This window comes from Cervus elaphus, chromosome 15 (genome assembly GCF_910594005.1).
Source record: "Cervus elaphus chromosome 15, mCerEla1.1, whole genome shotgun sequence".
NCBI classification, from domain to species: domain Eukaryota; kingdom Metazoa; phylum Chordata; class Mammalia; order Artiodactyla; family Cervidae; genus Cervus; species Cervus elaphus.
This window is the reverse complement of record NC_057829.1, coordinates 1,085,849-1,103,455: the sequence shown is the minus strand read 5'-3', so window position 1 is coordinate 1,103,455 and position 17,607 is coordinate 1,085,849. Positions and strand designations below refer to the sequence as shown.

At 39.2% G+C, this 17,607-nt stretch overlaps 1 long non-coding RNA gene and 1 pseudogene across 16 annotated transcripts in view; one reads left to right on the top strand and one right to left on the bottom strand.

Moving 5' to 3' along the window:
* Positions 1 to 4,570, bottom strand: part of LOC122709549 — a 95,141-nt gene extending 90,571 nt beyond the window's left edge. For 5 of the 16 annotated variants that reach the window (XR_006345561.1, XR_006345560.1, XR_006345554.1 and 2 more), the window contains exon 1: positions 4,381 to 4,563. This is a non-coding gene — a long non-coding RNA (uncharacterized LOC122709549). Of the gene's footprint in view, positions 1 to 4,380 lie in introns of all 16 variants that reach the window. The other 11 variants (XR_006345563.1, XR_006345552.1, XR_006345562.1 and 8 more) reach the window with 6 other exon arrangements.
* Positions 4,571 to 4,978: 408 nt separating this feature from the next.
* Positions 4,979 to 17,607, top strand: part of LOC122709153 — a 77,451-nt pseudogene continuing 64,822 nt past the window's right edge.

Here is a 17,607-nt window from a genome sequence, read left to right as displayed (position 1 = left end):
ACAGGCTGCCCAAGGTGACACCTAACACATAGACCCATCTCAAAACTCATTACTGGGCACTCCATTGCTCTCCAAAGAGAAGAAATCAAGTTCCACGCACCAGAACACTGACGCAAGCTTCCCTAACCAGGAAACCTTGACAAGCCAATCGTCTAACCCCACCCACTGGGTAAATCCTCCACAATAAAAAGGAACCACAGACCTCCAGAATACAGAAAGCCCACTCCAGATACAGCAATCTAAACAAGATGAAAAGGCAAAGAAATACCCAACAGGTAAAGGAACATGAAAAATGCCACCAAGTCAAACAAAAGAGAAGGAGATAGGGAATCTACCTGAAAAAGAATTTAGAACAATGATAATAAAAATGATCCAAAATCTTGAAAACAAAATGGAGTTACAGATAAATAGCCTGGAAACAAAGATTGAAAAGATACAAGAAATGTTTAATAAAGAACTAAAAGAAATAAAAAAGAGTCAATTAAAAATGAATAATGCAATGAATGAGATCAAAAACACTTTGGAGGGAACCAAGAGTAGAATAACGGAGGCAGAAGATAGGATAAGTGAGGTAGAAGATAAAATGGTGGAAATAAATGAGGCAGAGAGGAAAAAAGAAAACAGGATCAAAAAAAAAAAAAAAAGAAAACAGGATCAAAAGAAATGAGGACAACCTCAGGGACCTCTGGGACAATGTGAAACACCCCAACATTCAAATCATAGGAGTCCCAGAAGAAGAAGACAAAAAGAAAGGCCATGAGAAAATACTCGAGGAGATAATAGCTGAAAACTTCCCTAAAATGGGGAAGGAAACAGCCACTCAAGTCCAAGAAACCCAGAGAGTCCCAAACAGGATAAACCCAAGGCGAAACACCCCAAGACACATATTAATCAAATTAACAAAGATCAAACACAAAGAACAAATATTAAAAGCAGCAAGGGAGAAACAACAAATAACACACAAAGGGATTCCCATAAGGATAACAGCTGATCTATCAATAGAAACCCTCCAGGCCAGAAGGGAATGGCAGGACGTACTGAAAGTAATGAAAGAGAATAACCTACAACCTAGATTACTGTACCCAGCAAGGATGTCATTCAGATACGAAGGAGAATTCAAAAGCTTTACAGATAAGCAAAAGCTGAGAGAATTCAGCACCACCAAACCAGCTCTTCAACAAATGCTAAAGGATCTTCTCTAGACAGGAAATGCAGAAAGGTTGTATAAACCTGAACCCAAAACAACAAAGTAAATGGCAACAGGACCACACCTATCAATAATTACCCTAAATGTAAATGGGTTTAATGCCCCAACCAAAAGACAAAGATTGGCTGAATGGATACAAAAACAAGACCCTATATACGCTGTCTACAAGAGACCCACCTCAAAACAAGAGATACATACAGACTAACAGTGAAGGGCTGGAAAAAAATATTTCATGCAAACTGAGACCAAAAGAAAGCAGGAGTCGCAATACTCATATCAGATAAAATAGACTTTAAAATAAAGGATGTGAAAAGAGACAAAGAAGGACACTACATAATGATCAAAGGCTCAATCCAAGAAGAAGATATAACAATTATAAATATATATGCACCCAACATAGGAGCACCGCAATATGTACGGCAAACACTAATGAGTATGAAAGAGGAAATTAATAGTAACACAATAATAGTGGGAGACTTTAATACCCCACTCACAACTATGGATAGATCAACTAAACAGAAAATTAACAAGGAAACACAAACCTTAAATGACACAATGGACCAGCTAGACCTAATTGATATCTATAGGACATTTCACCCCAAAACAATCAACTTCACCTTTTTCTCAAGTGCACACGGAACCTTCTCCAGAATAGATCACATCCTGGGCCATAAATCTAGTCTTGGAAAATTCAAAAAAATTGAAATCATTCCAGTCATCTTTTCTGACCACAGTGCAGTAAGATTAGATCTCAATTACAGGAAAAAAATTGTTAAAAATTCAAACATATGGAGGCTAAATAACACGCTTCTGAATAACCAACAAATCATGGAAGAAATCAAAAAAGAAATCAGAATATGTATAGAAATGAATGAAAATGAAAACACAACAACCCAAAACCTATGGGACACTGTAAAAGCAATGCTAAGGGGAAGGTTCATAGCATTACAGGCTTACATCAAGAAACAAGAAAAAAGCCAAATAAATAACCTAACTCTACACCTAAAGCAATTAGAGAAGGAAGAAATGAAGAACCCCAGGGTTAGCAGAAGGAAAGAAATCTTAAAAATTAGGGCAGAAATAAATACAAAAGAAACTAAAGAGACCATAGCAAAAATCAACAAAGCTAAAAGCTGGTTTTTTGAAAAAATAAACAAAATTGACAAACCATTAGCAAGACTCATTAAGAAACAAAGAGAGAAGAACCAAATTAACAAAATTAGAAATGAAAATGGAGAGATCACAACAGACAACACTCAAATACAAAGGATCATAAGAGACTACTACCAGCAGCTCTATGCCAATAAAATGGACAACTTGGATGAAATGGACAAATTCTTAGAAAAGTATAACCTTCCAAAATTGAACCAGGAAGAAATAGTAGATCTTAACAGACCCATCACAAGCAAGGAAATCGAAACTGTAATCAAAAATCTTCCAGCAAACAAAAGCCCAGGACCAGACGGCTTCACAGCTGAATTCTACCAAAAATTCAGAGAAGAGCTAACACCTATCTTACTCAAACTCTTCCAGAAAATTGCAGAAGAAGGTAAACTTCCAAACTCATTCTATGAGGCCACCATCACCCTAATTCCAAAACCAGACAAAGATGCCACAAAAAAAGAAAACTACAGGCCAATATCACTGATGAACATAGATGCAAAAATCCTTAACAAAATTCTAGCAAACAGAATCCAACAACATATTAAAAAAATCATACACCATGACCAAGTGGGCTTTATCCCAGGAATGCAAGGATTCTTTAATATCCGCAAATCAATCAATGTAATACACCACATTAACAAAGTGAAAGATAAAAACCATATGATTATCTCAATAGATGCAGAGAAAGCCTTTGACAAAATTCAACACCCATTTATGATTAAAACTCTCCAAAAAGCAGGAATAGAAGGAACATACCTCAACATAATAAAAGCTATATATGACAAACCCACAGCAAGCATCACCCTCAATGGTGAAAAATTGAAAGCATTTCCCCTGAAATCAGGAACAAGACAAGGGTGCCCACTCTTACCACTACTATTCAACATAGTGTTGGAAGTTTTGGCCACAGCAAATTAAATTCAGAGCAGAAAAAGAAGTAAAAGGAATCCAGATAGGAAAAGAAAAAGTGAAACTCTCACTGTTTGCAGATGACATGATCCTCTACATAAAAAACCCTAAAGACTCTACCAGAAAATTACTAGAGCTAATCAATGAATACAGTAAAGTTGCAGGATATAAAATTAACACAGAGAAATCCCTTGCATTCCCATATACTAACAATGAAAAAACAGAAAGAGAAATTAAGGAAACAATACCATTCACCATAAACACTAGGAGCTAATGTTCTATTAAAAAAAATGCTTCCAATTCTTGGTATTAAAAATATCAACAACAACAACAAAAAACTTCTACTGAAAACAAAACAAAAACCCCAAGTTCAGTTCAGTCGCTCAGTCGTGTCTGACTCTTGCGACCCCATGGACTGCAGCATGCCAGGCTTCCCTGTCCATCACCAACTCCCCGAGCTTGCTCAAACTCATGTCCATTGAATCTTTGATGCCATCCAACCATCTCATTCTCTGACGTCCCCTTCTCCTCCCTCCTTCAATCTTTCCCAGCATCAGGGGCTTTTCCAATGAGTCAGTTCTTCGCATCAGGTGGCCAAAGTATTGGAACTTCAGCTTCAGCATCAGTCCTTCCAATGAATACTCAGGACTGATTTCCTTTAGGATGGACTGGTGGGATCTCCTTGCTCTGCAAGGGACCCTCTGAGGGACAGCATTTGACGTTTTGAAGCGTCCCTATAGTGCAAGCTGTGTTTTAAACCACAAGTGCTTACTGCGTTCCTAATTGTTTGTTACCGAAGTCGAGACTATCGGGATATTCGCAGATCCAAGCAGATCCCAACGTCCCGCTGCATTTTCCATTGGCTCTGTCCCTGTGCCGCACCCAGGCCCCAGGGGCCCGCAGGCACGAGACTGGGAGGGCAGGGAAGAGGAAGCAAGCCCCCTTCTGACCACCGGCCCTGCCGGGCACCCGCCACCCCGGCGAGGAAAACTTCAGCAGCGGGCAGCGCACACCGCAGGAGCGAAGTAAGAGGGGGCAGCGCACCCCAGCGAGCGCCAGTGTCGGGCCTGGCACCTGCCCCCACTTCTCCCGGACTCTACCTGGGCTTGAGCAGGTCAGGCCTGACCTGGGGAACGAGGCCTCGTCAGCGAGAAGGCGGGGTCCGGCTGCGAGTCAGAGCTCCCCTCCCGCGCAGAAGAGAAGGCTCCTAAACCACCGTCACAAACCCCGCTCAACCACGAAACGCCGCTGACACTTACTGGCCAGAAGCTACTCTCGCGATAATTCACGGGTCAGTCCTCCGTGACTCCAATCCCGGCCCCTACCTCCTGCGACCAGTCAAAAAGGAGTGGGGTGGGGCTTTCCCTTTGAGCAGGGCGCGGGGCCCCTCAGTCTCTGCTCACTAGCGTGGGGAGCAGGCGGGGCGGGGCGGGGCACGCGCCATTTCTCGCGAGACCGGGGACCAGGAAGACGCCCGCAGAGCCGTGTTGCTGGTGCAGCCGTGGCTGAGGCAGTGGCTTCTGCTGCCGCTGCAGCCTCCGGACGGTTCGTCTGCGAGCCTGCGCCTGGTCTCCAGGTGAGGAGGCGGAACGTGGCAAGGCCGGGGCTGCGGAAGCGACCGGTTCCTACCGAGGCCAAGCAGGGACTCAGGCCGCGGCCTGTCAGAGCCAGGCAAGGAGGCGCCCACACTCCTGACAGTGTAAGGTGGCGGCGATGGCTCCTGGAGGTGGCAGCGGCGGCTTGAACCCTTTCCTCAGCGATTCGGACTAGGACGAGGACGAGGACGAGGTCTCGGCGACCGACGAGCGGCCGGCAGGACTTCGGCTGGGTGCCGGGGGCGGCCTAGATCCGGGCTCTGCGGACTCGCTGTCGCCCCAGGACCCGGTGGCCTTGGGGAGCAGTGCCCGAGCGGGGCTCCCTGGGGAGGCGGCGGCGGCGGCCCTGGGGGCCCCGGGGAGACCCCGGCCCGCCTGTCAATTGATGTGATCGCGGCCTAGCTGCTGCGTGATCAGTACCTACTGACCGCCTTGGAGCTGCACACCGAGCTGTTAGAAAGCGGCCGCGAGCTCCCTCGGCTGCGCGACTACTTATCCAACCCTGGCAACTTCGAGGGGCAGAGCGGGACCCCGCCGGGGACGGGGGCGCCGGGGGTCCCCGTGGCGGCCGGCCTTGGAGGCGCAGGAGGTCGGGAGCCGAGTACGACGTCGGGTGGGGGACAGCTCAGTAAGTGAACGACGGTGCTGTCCCTCTGGCTGGGCTGTTGGGGTTGTGGGGGTTATTGTGGGGAGGGGGTGCTTGTGGGCCCGTGCTGAGTACTGGGAGCATTTCAGCTAGAGGGTTGGGGCGGGGTCGGGCGGTGATCTGTTGCGGTGGAGGTCAAAGGATCTGGCAGCGACTGTTCTCTCCCTGCCTGCCTCCAGCCCTTGGAGGGACTTGCAGCAGCTCCTGGTTCCATTATTGGTATCGATATCTATTAAATATCCAGAGTTTCTAGTTCACTGGCTACTACATGACTCCAGAAGACTCCCTTGCAACCTTGGTTTATCGCTTGAATCGTTTTTCCATTCTCTCCCATCTCCTGAATCGCCACTACCTGGAAACAGTGTTCCTTATGTTGTTCGCAGTAATTATTTGACTCCAAGTCAAGAGAGAAAAGAATAGGAAATGTTGCTCTCTGCCCGAAGCCAGATACACTTGTGAAGACCCGTTGTCTTTGGGTTGAGTTTACTCAAAAGTTGCATCTTCTGCTGCATAAAATTTGTTCAGTTTAAATAAACTCAGTTTCATTCACTTTTGGTTCCTTAATTTCAGTGGGTTTCCAGAATTATAGGAAGTCTAAGGAGCAGAGTAGGCAGGTTCTCCCTGCAGTGTTACCTCCTGGTCTCAAAACCTTGTAGGCTTTTTTCTCTTTGTAAGTTTAGGAATTAACTTTTCTGCCTCGTTGTAATCATTGTTAACTGTATAGACTGGTCGTTTATCTCATTCATCATATATTTACTAGCATTTCTTATGTCTTTAAAACGTACTGCCAAGGATGCATATTGGAGTCTCAGTACCTACCCTTCTTAAGAGGCATCTTAGATTTTCCCCGTACTAACAGTATGAGGTTTTCAATGTGTTATGTGAGGCCAACTGAAATTTGCTCACACATGTTAAAATACATGATTTGAAATTGTAGCCGAACTGATGGTTTTTTGTCAGTACTTTTAAGTGGTGCCGGAGACTGAGATCGCCTAACCTCAGTTCAGTTCAGTCCCTAAGTCACTTGTCTGATTCTTTGTGACTCCATGAACCGCAGCCCGCCACGCCTCCCTGTCCATCACCAACTCCAGAAGCTTGCTCAAACTCATGTCCATTGAGTCGGTGATGCCATCCAACCATCTCATCCTCTGTCGTCCCCTTCTCCTCCCGCTTTCAATCTTTCCCAGCATCGGTGGCTTTTCCAATGAGTCAGTTCTTCGCATCAGGTGGCCAAAGTATTGGAGTTTCAGCTTCAACATCAGTCCTTCCAATGAATATTCAGGACTGATCTCCTTTAGGATGGACTGGTTGGATCTCCTTGCAGTCTAAGGGACTCTCAAGAATCTTCTCCAACACCACAGTTGCCTAACTTAGATGTAACTTAGTTAGATGTAGTTAAACTGCAAAGAGTGCCTTTTTCCATCAAGGTAGATCCATAGCAGCCTTCTCTGTTGAATATGGAATTTTCTCAGCAGGTTTTAACTTCCTTGCTCAGTATTGTAGGATTATCTTCCTTTTCCCAAAACTGGTTTTTCTGTTGCTGACCTTTAAGACTATAAAATGTAACAGAAGAGCAGTGTAACAAAATTGTTAGGCAGTTGGCGTTTGTTTGTTTAAGATTTTTGAAGTGTCTAATAATGATTTTCACCTGATAAGCTCTTACTACTTCCTCAAGACCCAGCTCAACTGTCATCTTTGTAAATATTTCCCACACTACCAAGGCTTAGTTGTTTGATTCTTTCATTGTACTACTTTCAAACCTCAACCATAGCCTTTAACTCTTTTTATTTGATTTATTAGCAGCATCATTTCTCTCCATTAGATAGTCAGCTTTTTGAGGGACATCTTTTTATTACTCACAGTTTGTGTAGTCCCTGGCCTGTTGTTGAACATAACTGAATTGTATCTGCTATGTTTTTCTACTGTATAGATATAATGAAATAAGTTATTCCTTTATAACATTATTTTATTTAATTTAAAAGAATTTATTAATCTTTTCAGCCTACCTTATTATGGTGTGGTATCACTGTTTATAGTGAAAATTTCTCTTAAAAACTTTTTTGTACAGAAATAGTTATATTTATAATTTAGGCTCTAAATATAGCTGTGTTTTAAAGTAAAAGTTGACTTCTAAATGCCTTTGCATTATACATTTTTATAGTTTCTTGAAATAACTTCAGTCCTGTGATCATAAATCAGAATTTAGCTATAATCAAATATTCATGTGCAGTTGTGCTCTTCCATAGTTTGTTTGGACCTGTTTTGAGTATAACTCAAAAGTACATTATTACAAAATATAATGTATTTTCAAGTGAATACAAAATAGATGAGCAGTAGGGGAAAAAAAAATCACACTTATCCATAATCCAAACAATAGTACTTGCCTTTTCCATTTTTTCTATGCATATATGTTTAAAAGCAAAAATTGGATTAAACTGTTTTTGTAGCTTTATATTATTTGATAGGCTGTAATTTTTACCATCAACTTTGAGGTAAAATTGCATACAATAAAATGTGCCCATTTAAAGTGTACAGTGTGGTGAATTTTGGAGAACAAATTAATACTACAAATAAAATATAGAACATTTTTATTGTCCCCAGAACGCCTTCATTTTCATTTACATTCAGTATCCCAAGACCATCACTGACCACAGTAGACAACAGTTTTCAACCTGGGCCTAGGCACTATTGGAATTTTGGGGCTGATAATTCTTTGTTCTGTTAGTGTCCTGTATATTCTAGAATGTTTAACAGGGTTGCTGGCCTCTGTGTCCACTACATAACAGAAGCAACCACCCAGCCCCCATTCCCCAAGTTGTGATAATCAAGAAATGTCACCAGCACCGTCTGAGGAAGGGGAGGGCAAAATTCCCCAAGTGAGAACCACTTCCTTAGATAAGTTTTACCTGTTTAAAAATGTCATATAAATGCAGTTTGGAGCATTTAGTCTTTTCTGTATGGCTTCATTTCCTCAGTAGAATGTTTTTGAAATTCATCCAAATAATGTTTTTATATGTAAGAGTAGTTCATTCCTTTTTTGGTTTTTCCATTCATCAGTTATTAGACATTTATTTTTTTCCCCATTTTTGGCCCATATGAATAAAGCTGCCATGAACATGCTTGTGTAAATTTTGCAGAGACATATGTTTTCATTTCTTTTGGATAATACCTAGGAATAGAATTGCTGGTTCATATAGTTAGTATACATTTAAATTTGTAAGAAGCTGCCAAACAGGCTTTCCAAAGTGGTTGTATCATTTAAAATTTCCATCACCAGTGTATGAGAGTTTCAATTTCTATACATCCCCCAAACCCTTGGTATTTTCAGGCTTTTTATTTAACTCATTCTAGTGAGAGTACAGTGGTATTTCATTGTGGTTTTCATTTTTATTTCTTGAGGACTAGTAATGCTGAGCTCCTTCTTTGAGCTTTTGGCATGGGGGGGGCGTGTGTGTGTGTCGACTGCCATTACATATCTTTTGTGCAAAGTCTGTTAATAGCTTTTTATTGAGTTGTGGTTCTTTTATATATTCTGAACCCAAGTCCTCTATCAAATATGTGTTTTCCAAGTTTTTTCTCCCAGCATGATTTGCCTTTTCATTTTTTAACAATGTGTCTTATGAGCAAAAGATTTTCATTTCATCAAGTCCTGTTAATTGTGTTTTTTCCTTAATGATTCATGGTCTTTGTTTCCTAAATAAATAGTTGTATATCCTAAAGTTGCAAAATTGTTCTTGTGTATTTTCTTCTGGAAGTTTTATAGTTTGTGTTTCTAAATTTAGGCCTATGATGGCATCATAAAAAAGAGAAATATTTCATAGGAGGAACTTATAGCACAAGTTTAGTATAATTTAAATCCAAATGCATTGTATGTCAAAATATCAAAATATTTAAATGTGTTAGTACAGTCAGAAAATAGATAAATGCCAAAATAAGTCTGTAAATCTGTGGTTAGTACCATGTTTTGAAGATTTTGACTAATATTTGGATCATACAAATTATATCTTAGAAACTCTGAGGATGAATCTTTCTTTAGGACCAGACTACTGCCAGTTATAAAGGTCCTCTGTATTCAGTTCTACCATGTTAATTGGTGCTAGTTGGGTTATGACTTTATAATACTCAATGAGTAGCTTTTGGTTTATTATAAACAGTATAAAGATTGATAGTGTAGATTATCTAAAACATTATTTTTATTTGTTTTTGTGTATTTTTGATTAATGTGTGTCTGATCTTAAAATTCATAAAACTTTAGAGTAATAAATGTATAGTCAACAGTAGTTTTCTTTGTTTAAAGATGTCTAAAAGGTTTCTCTGGTGGCTCAGATGTAAAGAATCCACCTGCAATGCAGAGACCTGGGTTCGATCCTGGGTTGGGAAGATCCCCTGGAGGAGGGCATGGCAACCCACTCCAGTATTTTTGCCTGGAGAATCCCCATGGACAGAGGAGCCTGGCAGGCTACAGTTCATGGGGTCACAGAGAGACAGGACTGAGCGACTCAGGACACACAAAAGCAGTTTAACTTTGTAAGATTTACTAAATTGTTTGCCCCAGAGTCTGTTGACGTAGGTAATAGTACAGTGGTAATTATAAAATACTTTAAGAAGTCTTCACACTATCTTCTTTTTCTTGACTAAAAGAGTAAGTCAAATTTATAAAACATATCAAAGAACTATAGCTTTTTAAGTTTGATGTTTTCAGTGGAAGAATTTAAAATGAGCTCTCGTGGAGTCTCAGTGTTTGATAAATTGTAGCATCCTTGTGATGTTCCTACTAGGTCCACTTGATAAACTAATTTGATCTTTTGCATGTAACATTACTTGCTTGAATATACACACACATTAATTACATATTTTCCCCTGTATTTTTTCCAGTTGAGCCAGTTTGGTTTCCAGTTAGATTGCAAGGTAAAAGTTGTGCCAATGCCTTTGGCACAACTTAATTACAAATAACAGTATTTTATCTAGAGGAATGCTGTTCTACTCTGAGCCTTCAAGGTCTAATCAAAATCAGACTAAAATTCCTTAGAATGAGTCAGCTCTGTAGAGACAGTAAGTGGTCAAATAACTTATGCCTTTCAATGATGAATTTATTTTATTCTGTATTTATCATGCTTCTAGATGTTCATACGGCAGCTTATCAGGAGGCATTTATGATTGACTTTAATAATTTAACTTATGAGCCTACAGACTTCTTGAGTCATCCTTCTTTTTTAAATACTCTTTCATTGTCCTACCTGTCTTTTCTCAGAACTCTGAAAGAGTACTTACCTCACTGTGCTCTGTTCCCTCTTAGTATCAGCTGTGCTGTGATTCCCATCTTCCAAAAGTTCCCATCTCTTCCACTTAAAAAAGTAGTTCCTCCCTGTTAGGTTGGAGTTGGGTTTAGTGCTTCCTCTGGCTTCTAACAAAATATCAAGAGAATATTTCTAAAATGTATTAAGTTCACTGCTTTTAGCTGAGTGAGACTTGCTACTGTTGTCTGGACCATATTCAGTTCAGTTCAGTCGCTCAGTCGTGTCTGACTCTTTGCGACCCCATGAACCGCAGCATGCGAGGCCTCCCTGTCCATCACCAATTCCTGGAGCTTGCTCAAACTCATGTCCATTGAGTCGGTGATGCCATCTAACCATCTCCTCCTCTGTCGTCCCCTTCTCCTCCTGCCTTCAATCTTTCCCAACATCAGGGTCTTTTCAAATGAGTCAGTTCTTCGCATCAGGTGGCCAAAATATTGGAGTTTCAGCTTCAACATCAGTCCTTCCAAAGAACACCCAGGACTGATCTCCTTTAGGATGGGCTGGTTGGATGTCCTTGCAGTCCAAGGGACTCTCAAGAGTCTTCTCCAACACCACAGTTCAAAAGCATCCATTCTTCTGTGCTCAGCTTTCTTCACAGTCCAACTCTCATATCCACACATGACGACTGGAAAAACCATAGCCTTGACTAGATGGACCTTTGTTGGCAAAGTAATGTCTCTGCTTTTTAATGTGCTGTCTAGGTTGGTCATAACTTTCCTTCCAAGGAGTAAGCGTCTTTTAATTTCATGACTGTAATCACCATCTGCAGTGATTTTGCAGCCCAAAAAAGTACAGTCTGACACTGTTTCCACTGTTTCCCCATCTATTTCCCATGAAGTGATGGGGCCAGATGCCATGATCTTAGTTTTCTGAATGTTGAGCTTTAAGCCAACTTTTTCACTCTCCTCTTTCACTTTCATCAAGAGGCTCTTTAGTTCTTCTTTACTTTCTGCCATAAGGGTGGTATCATCTGCATATCTGAGGTTATTGGTATAGATTCTTAAACTTCTCTCTTATATGACTGTCATTTTGTACCCATGCCTTTCAGCAGCTTCAAACTTTTTAATTCTTGTGGAAATTTTGTCAGATATTTTCATTGCCTGGGACAGTGACTTGCATATAGTTGGTATTCAATATTTTACATTGATCAGTAAATTTATTAAATTATGTGATCAGCTAAGTATTATAGGAATCCAAAAGTTTAGTGCATATCCTTGAGCATATTATGTTCTTAATGGAGAGGCAAGACTAACACCTGAAAGTCTATAGAATAGTTTTCTGTGGTACAGGTAATAGTGTAAGCATTCAGATATAGAAAAATCATTGTTGATTGTGATAATTGTGGAGAAAGTAAAATTTTAATGTGATGCTCGAGTATGAGTGAAATTTTAATATTAACAGTAGCTTTCTTATTTGGCCATATTTAGACTCTTCATCCTGAGTGAGGAAGAGGAAAAGAAAGTGAGGGTAAAGAGAAGATAATATTTATTTTATATTTTGCCTTGTTTAAAACATCGTCTGGGAACATGCTTGCCATTATCTGACTCACAATTAATAAAGTGATTCCATTTGGGTAGTTATAAAAATGCAGTATGACACTTGAAGCCATTGTGGGTACATAGTTTAAAAGGAAACAAGATAGGGGTATTTAAGGGGTATTCAGCGAACAGGGCTTTTTGTGTTAAAAACTAAATTTACACTTTCTACTTTAGAGATGATCTTCAGGCTGTGTGCTTTTTTGTTTCTTTGCTTGTTTCTTGCTTGTTGGAAAAAAAAACCCATTCAGGATTGGCATAGTTTTCATTTTGTTTAGTCTATTTAGGTCAAAAACTAAGTTTTGTTACTTTTTTTTGTATGGTGGCTTTTAACTGTGCCTACTACCTTAACTCCCATTGGTTTTAGGATGATTAACTGAAAAAGAGCACTTACCTTGGTCTAAAAGTACAGTCTGCTTATATCTAAAGTGTAAATATCGATTGAGAAGGGCCTTAAATATTAATAGCCTATTTTTTTTCCTTCGGGTAGTTGTTTTTATTGGCTTCTATATAATATACTGTAACTATCTAAACACACACAACACACACATCTGTACTGTAAGAGTTGATGATAAAATGTGGTTTCTAACTTATTTATACTAAAAACATACTTGTTGATACTTAAATAAATTGTGTTCTGCTGTTTGGCCATATTTTGAACACGATGCCTCTTTTGTTGACTTTTGGGGGATTTGTATTAGTTCAGGATTGATCTGGAGAAGGCAGTGGCAGCCCACTCCAGTACTCTTGCCTGGGAAATCCCATGGACGGAGGAGCCTGGGAGGCTGCAGTCCATGGGTTGCCAAGAGTCAGACACGACTGAGCGACTTCACTTTCACTTTCATATGTGCTATAGGTTTAAAAAACATCAACTAGAGTCACACTGAATCCATTATTGTGATTGCCCTTGAGGAAGGAAACACTGGGGACATGAACTTTAAGGTATTTCTTTTTAAATTTTGCAAAATGTTAGCAGTTGTTCATATCAGGTAGTGGCTATGTGGTGGTGTACTTTGCACCTTTCTTTTTTGAGTCAATTTAAGGTATTTTTGTCAAATTTTGCATGTAATAAATTCTAGCAAAACAAGAAACATTTGTAATGGGAATTACAGCTCCAGTGTTCTGCCATTAATTGACACCAAATCCTGTAACTGTGCCGTGTAAACCGAGTTTGGTGTTTCTGGTGACGTGAAATACCAATACCATCTTCCCTCTGGTATATGAACACAAAGAATATATTCTGCATCGTTAAGTTATTTCTGCATGTGTGTTTGGTACATGTTTTTGCCTTTTTTGTTGCCTTATATTGAATATCTGTCTTGTATCATCTATTAATTAAATTTGCACAAGACAGCAGCAAAAAATGTCATTCTTTGCTCACAAATTATTGGTGCCTATGTACCAGTTTCTCTGTTCTCAGTCTCCTATTATTTTACCTTGAAGGTGAGTTTTATTTGGAAGGGAAATTTTGAGACTCAGGTGATAATTCTTACTATAATGTTGACAAGGATCTCTGTTAGGATACATTTGACATGTTTCAAGCAGACAGAACTATACCGATAGCTTCTTATTGCACTGTAATAAGAAGTATTACAGTGTATTGCACTGCACATTGCACTGTATGGGGAGTCTTGTAAATATTCTGTATATATGTGCAGAAGTAGAATCACCATTGGAGAAGTATGTAGCAGCGGCCTTAAAAGCTTCTAATTTTTTTATTCAAGAGTAGTTCCTGATTATAGGCATTCTTTACAATCTTTGTAAGGAATAAAGCATGTGTGTGTGTGTGTGTGTGTGTGTGTGTGTTGGAGGATAGGGGGCGTGGAGAATGGATGTATGAGTAAGGAGAAATGTCCGAAGAATATAAGATGAGATGATGAGAGTAACGAATGTATCACCAAAATCTCTTAGTCATATTTTATTATGTTCTTAATGTTTCTTATTTGCATTGTGGTAAGAAGTAAGAATAGTAGTAAGTAGTAAGAATACAGTAGTAAGAATACTGATTTTTGCCTCCTAAACCTTCTAATAAGATGTCTGTAACAAATAGGTAGCTTGTATTGATAGGTGGGTTTTGAGTCTACAGTCTCACTGAACTCTTCCTAACAGGTTGTTGTTGTTGTTTTTTTTTTCTGTAAACAATGTTGTCTCCTGAGTGTAGTTTTGATCAAAATATGTATGATACCAAGGTTGGAAAGTAAAATGTATACTTATATACTCTTGGTAGGACACTCTTTTGAGAGCAATTTGGTGGTATCAAGCACATTTTAAAAATGCATATTCCTTAGTATCCAGTTCCATTCCATATTTTATTATAGACCAGCTCATTCACATCCAAATTATTGAACCTAGACTTTTTTCATATCTTCTACATTCGAGTAAAGGTATCAAAGATTGAAAACAACCTGAATGTCCAACAGTGGGGGATTGGTTAATTAAAACAGAATGATCTACATGTGCTGAAGTGGAATGATATAAGATATAAATTGAACAAGTTAGGATGCAGGCAATATTTGTGAATTGTTTCCACTGACATACAAAAAGGGAGAAACTGGTCTATGCCTAGCGTATTTCTAAAGGGATATGTACAGAAGAGTCTAAGCAATGATTGGTGACCCATAGGGTGATGGCTGGTTGAAGATGGGCTTACCTTTTATTTGTATGCCCTTTTGTATATTACTACGTATCATGTCTTAAGTTCTTAAGTGACGAGACTGGGATTCCAAACCAGATCATCAGCTTCCAAGTTTTCATTCTTTCCATTGCTCCACAACTACTGTTTTGTCAACTTTAAAGCACAGGTAAGCAAATGTTCTCGAATCATTTTAGTATGTGATCAGGCAAAGTATCTTAGTGACGCATTCAGAGTATATCTTATTGACTCAGAGTAGCCAGTCATTTTAATGCAGAGGGCAGGTCAGGTAGAATAATATTGATCATTTAACAAATAAAATGATAAGCTATAGCACCAACCAAGACAAAGGAGAATAATCTGCTGAGTGAAATTCAGCTACGGAAATCCACTAAGGTTGGATTAGTATGTCCTCCTTTTTTTCAATCCCGCAGCTTTGCTGCATGGTTACATCTCAGTTTCTGGTCTAGTCATGGAAGATGACTAAGCCTCTAGGAGGGGACCGTGGTTGCCATCATGAGTGTAACCTTCCAGATTTCCTCAGCAGTCAGAAATGATGTTCATTTGTTTTTGACACCAGCCGATCCTGACTAGGTGGCTAATATTGCTCATCCTATTTTCTGTGTTCTTTCTAACAGTCCATCCGCTCTGTGCTTGTGTGCTGCCTTAGTTCAGGCCTTCAGCTCACATCTGGACCCTCAGTTTTAGCCTTATCATTGGTTCCTGTGCCTTTAATCAGTTCCTCCCTCCTTAATTGATTTTAAAAGCAGTTAGGTCATGTCACTCTAGCTAACACCGTTTAAAATCACTCTCATCCAAGACAATTTTTTTGAACTCTTTTTTTTTATTAGCAGAATTATATATTGCAGAAAAAAGAATTTACAAATCTGTTTAGGAATTTAATTTTTCCCATTTTTGCACAGTATATGATAAAAATGACTTTGAAATATTTTATTATAAATATGCGTCATAAAGTTCTCCCTATAATTTTGTTTTTTCCTGTGTTTTCCATCCACATTGTCATAAATAGATGTTTCTTGTATTCACATTGTGTACTTAGTGTTTCTTGAACTTGTTTTATATATTCTTGTCTCAGTGCTCTTGTCCATATTATTTTTCCTTCTCTTCATATTCTTTTCCTCCATCATTCTTTTCTTCTTTCCAGATTCTGTTTATCTTTAAGGGAAGGTCCAGTTTATGTTCCTTCCTCAAAGTAGTTTCTAAATCCTCTGAACTTGTGGTTTTTTGTTGTTGTTTTTTTGTCTCTCTTTTACGGAAATTAATTATATGAAACTTGTGACTGTGATAGTGTTGCTTTTATTTTTGTATGTTGATGTTTTAGCTGACTAGATTTTTTTAAAGGTGTTTGTTGGGGTTCCTGTCTCATATCTTTGTCTTCTTTCACACCTGGCACAAGTGCCTAAAGTAGGCAGTTCATAAATATGTATTTAGCATGGATATAGAAAAAGAGACCATATTTTATTTATCTTTTTGTCACCAGTGCCTAATATTGTGCCTGACAAAAAAGCCTTTGAATAAATGTTGATGGTATGTTAAAGAAATGATCTTTAGATATTGGGATTCTTTAAATATGTAAGTTTGGAGTATTCCTTGTGAAATTAGCTTTTCCCTCTGTAGCCTGAGGAAAGCTGAGTCCAGGTTGACCTTCCTGAGGTCATTCATGGTATCAAGCCCAACTTAGCTGGTATTTAGGAGATCTGAACCTGCATGCTTTTACACGTTGCTCAAGGAAACTAATGGTTTAGAGCTCAGGCTTTGGCATCCCAGGGCTTGAGTTCGTCTTTCTACTCTGCTCCTTCCCAGTTGCATGAGTCTGGGATAGTGTCTTTATCCTTTACTGTAAAATACATAAGGTAACAGCTTCTATTTATCTGTGAAAAATATCTGGCACAGAATAAGTGGTCAGAAAGTGTTAAATATAATAATAGGTAATGCTGTTAATAATAACCCTCCTCTTTACCTGACAAAATGTTCATATGATCAAGTCATCTGGCTTCATAGAAATTTTAACTTTAGTGAATAATTTGTCAGTAAAGTTTCAGTGTTCGCCTGTTCCAAAGTGTAAGTCTTTTAATTTGATGTTTAATTCAGTGGAATCTTGTGACAAAGAAAAGACAGTGAACTAGAAACTGGGAGACTTCAATTATACCGCGAGCTTGTCACAAAGGTTAATTTGCTTAACTTTTAACGTAGTCTAATTGTATCATTATCATCTGTGTACATGACTAAATTTCAGTGGTTTGTAAGCTTACTTAAGGCTAGAGCCAAGTCTTACTTAATTTTTACCTTTCTCCTCCACACCATGGATTAGTAAATATGCACTGAATGAATACACAGCTCTGTTTTCTTATTAGTCAAGATGAGGGGTTGAGCTGTCTCTAAGATTCCCTCTAACTTCAAATATTTTGAATATAGGGGCCAGTGAAATGAGTCCCCATGTTAGAGAAGAACTGAAGATCAGGAAATCTAAATGTAAATTTTGCCATTGACAAATTTCTAAGATCCATTTTTAAATTTAAGTGGATAATATACTAAAGTGTTTATGCATGACCTCAAATTTAGATATAATTATTTTTAAGGTAAATTTGTTATCTATTTATT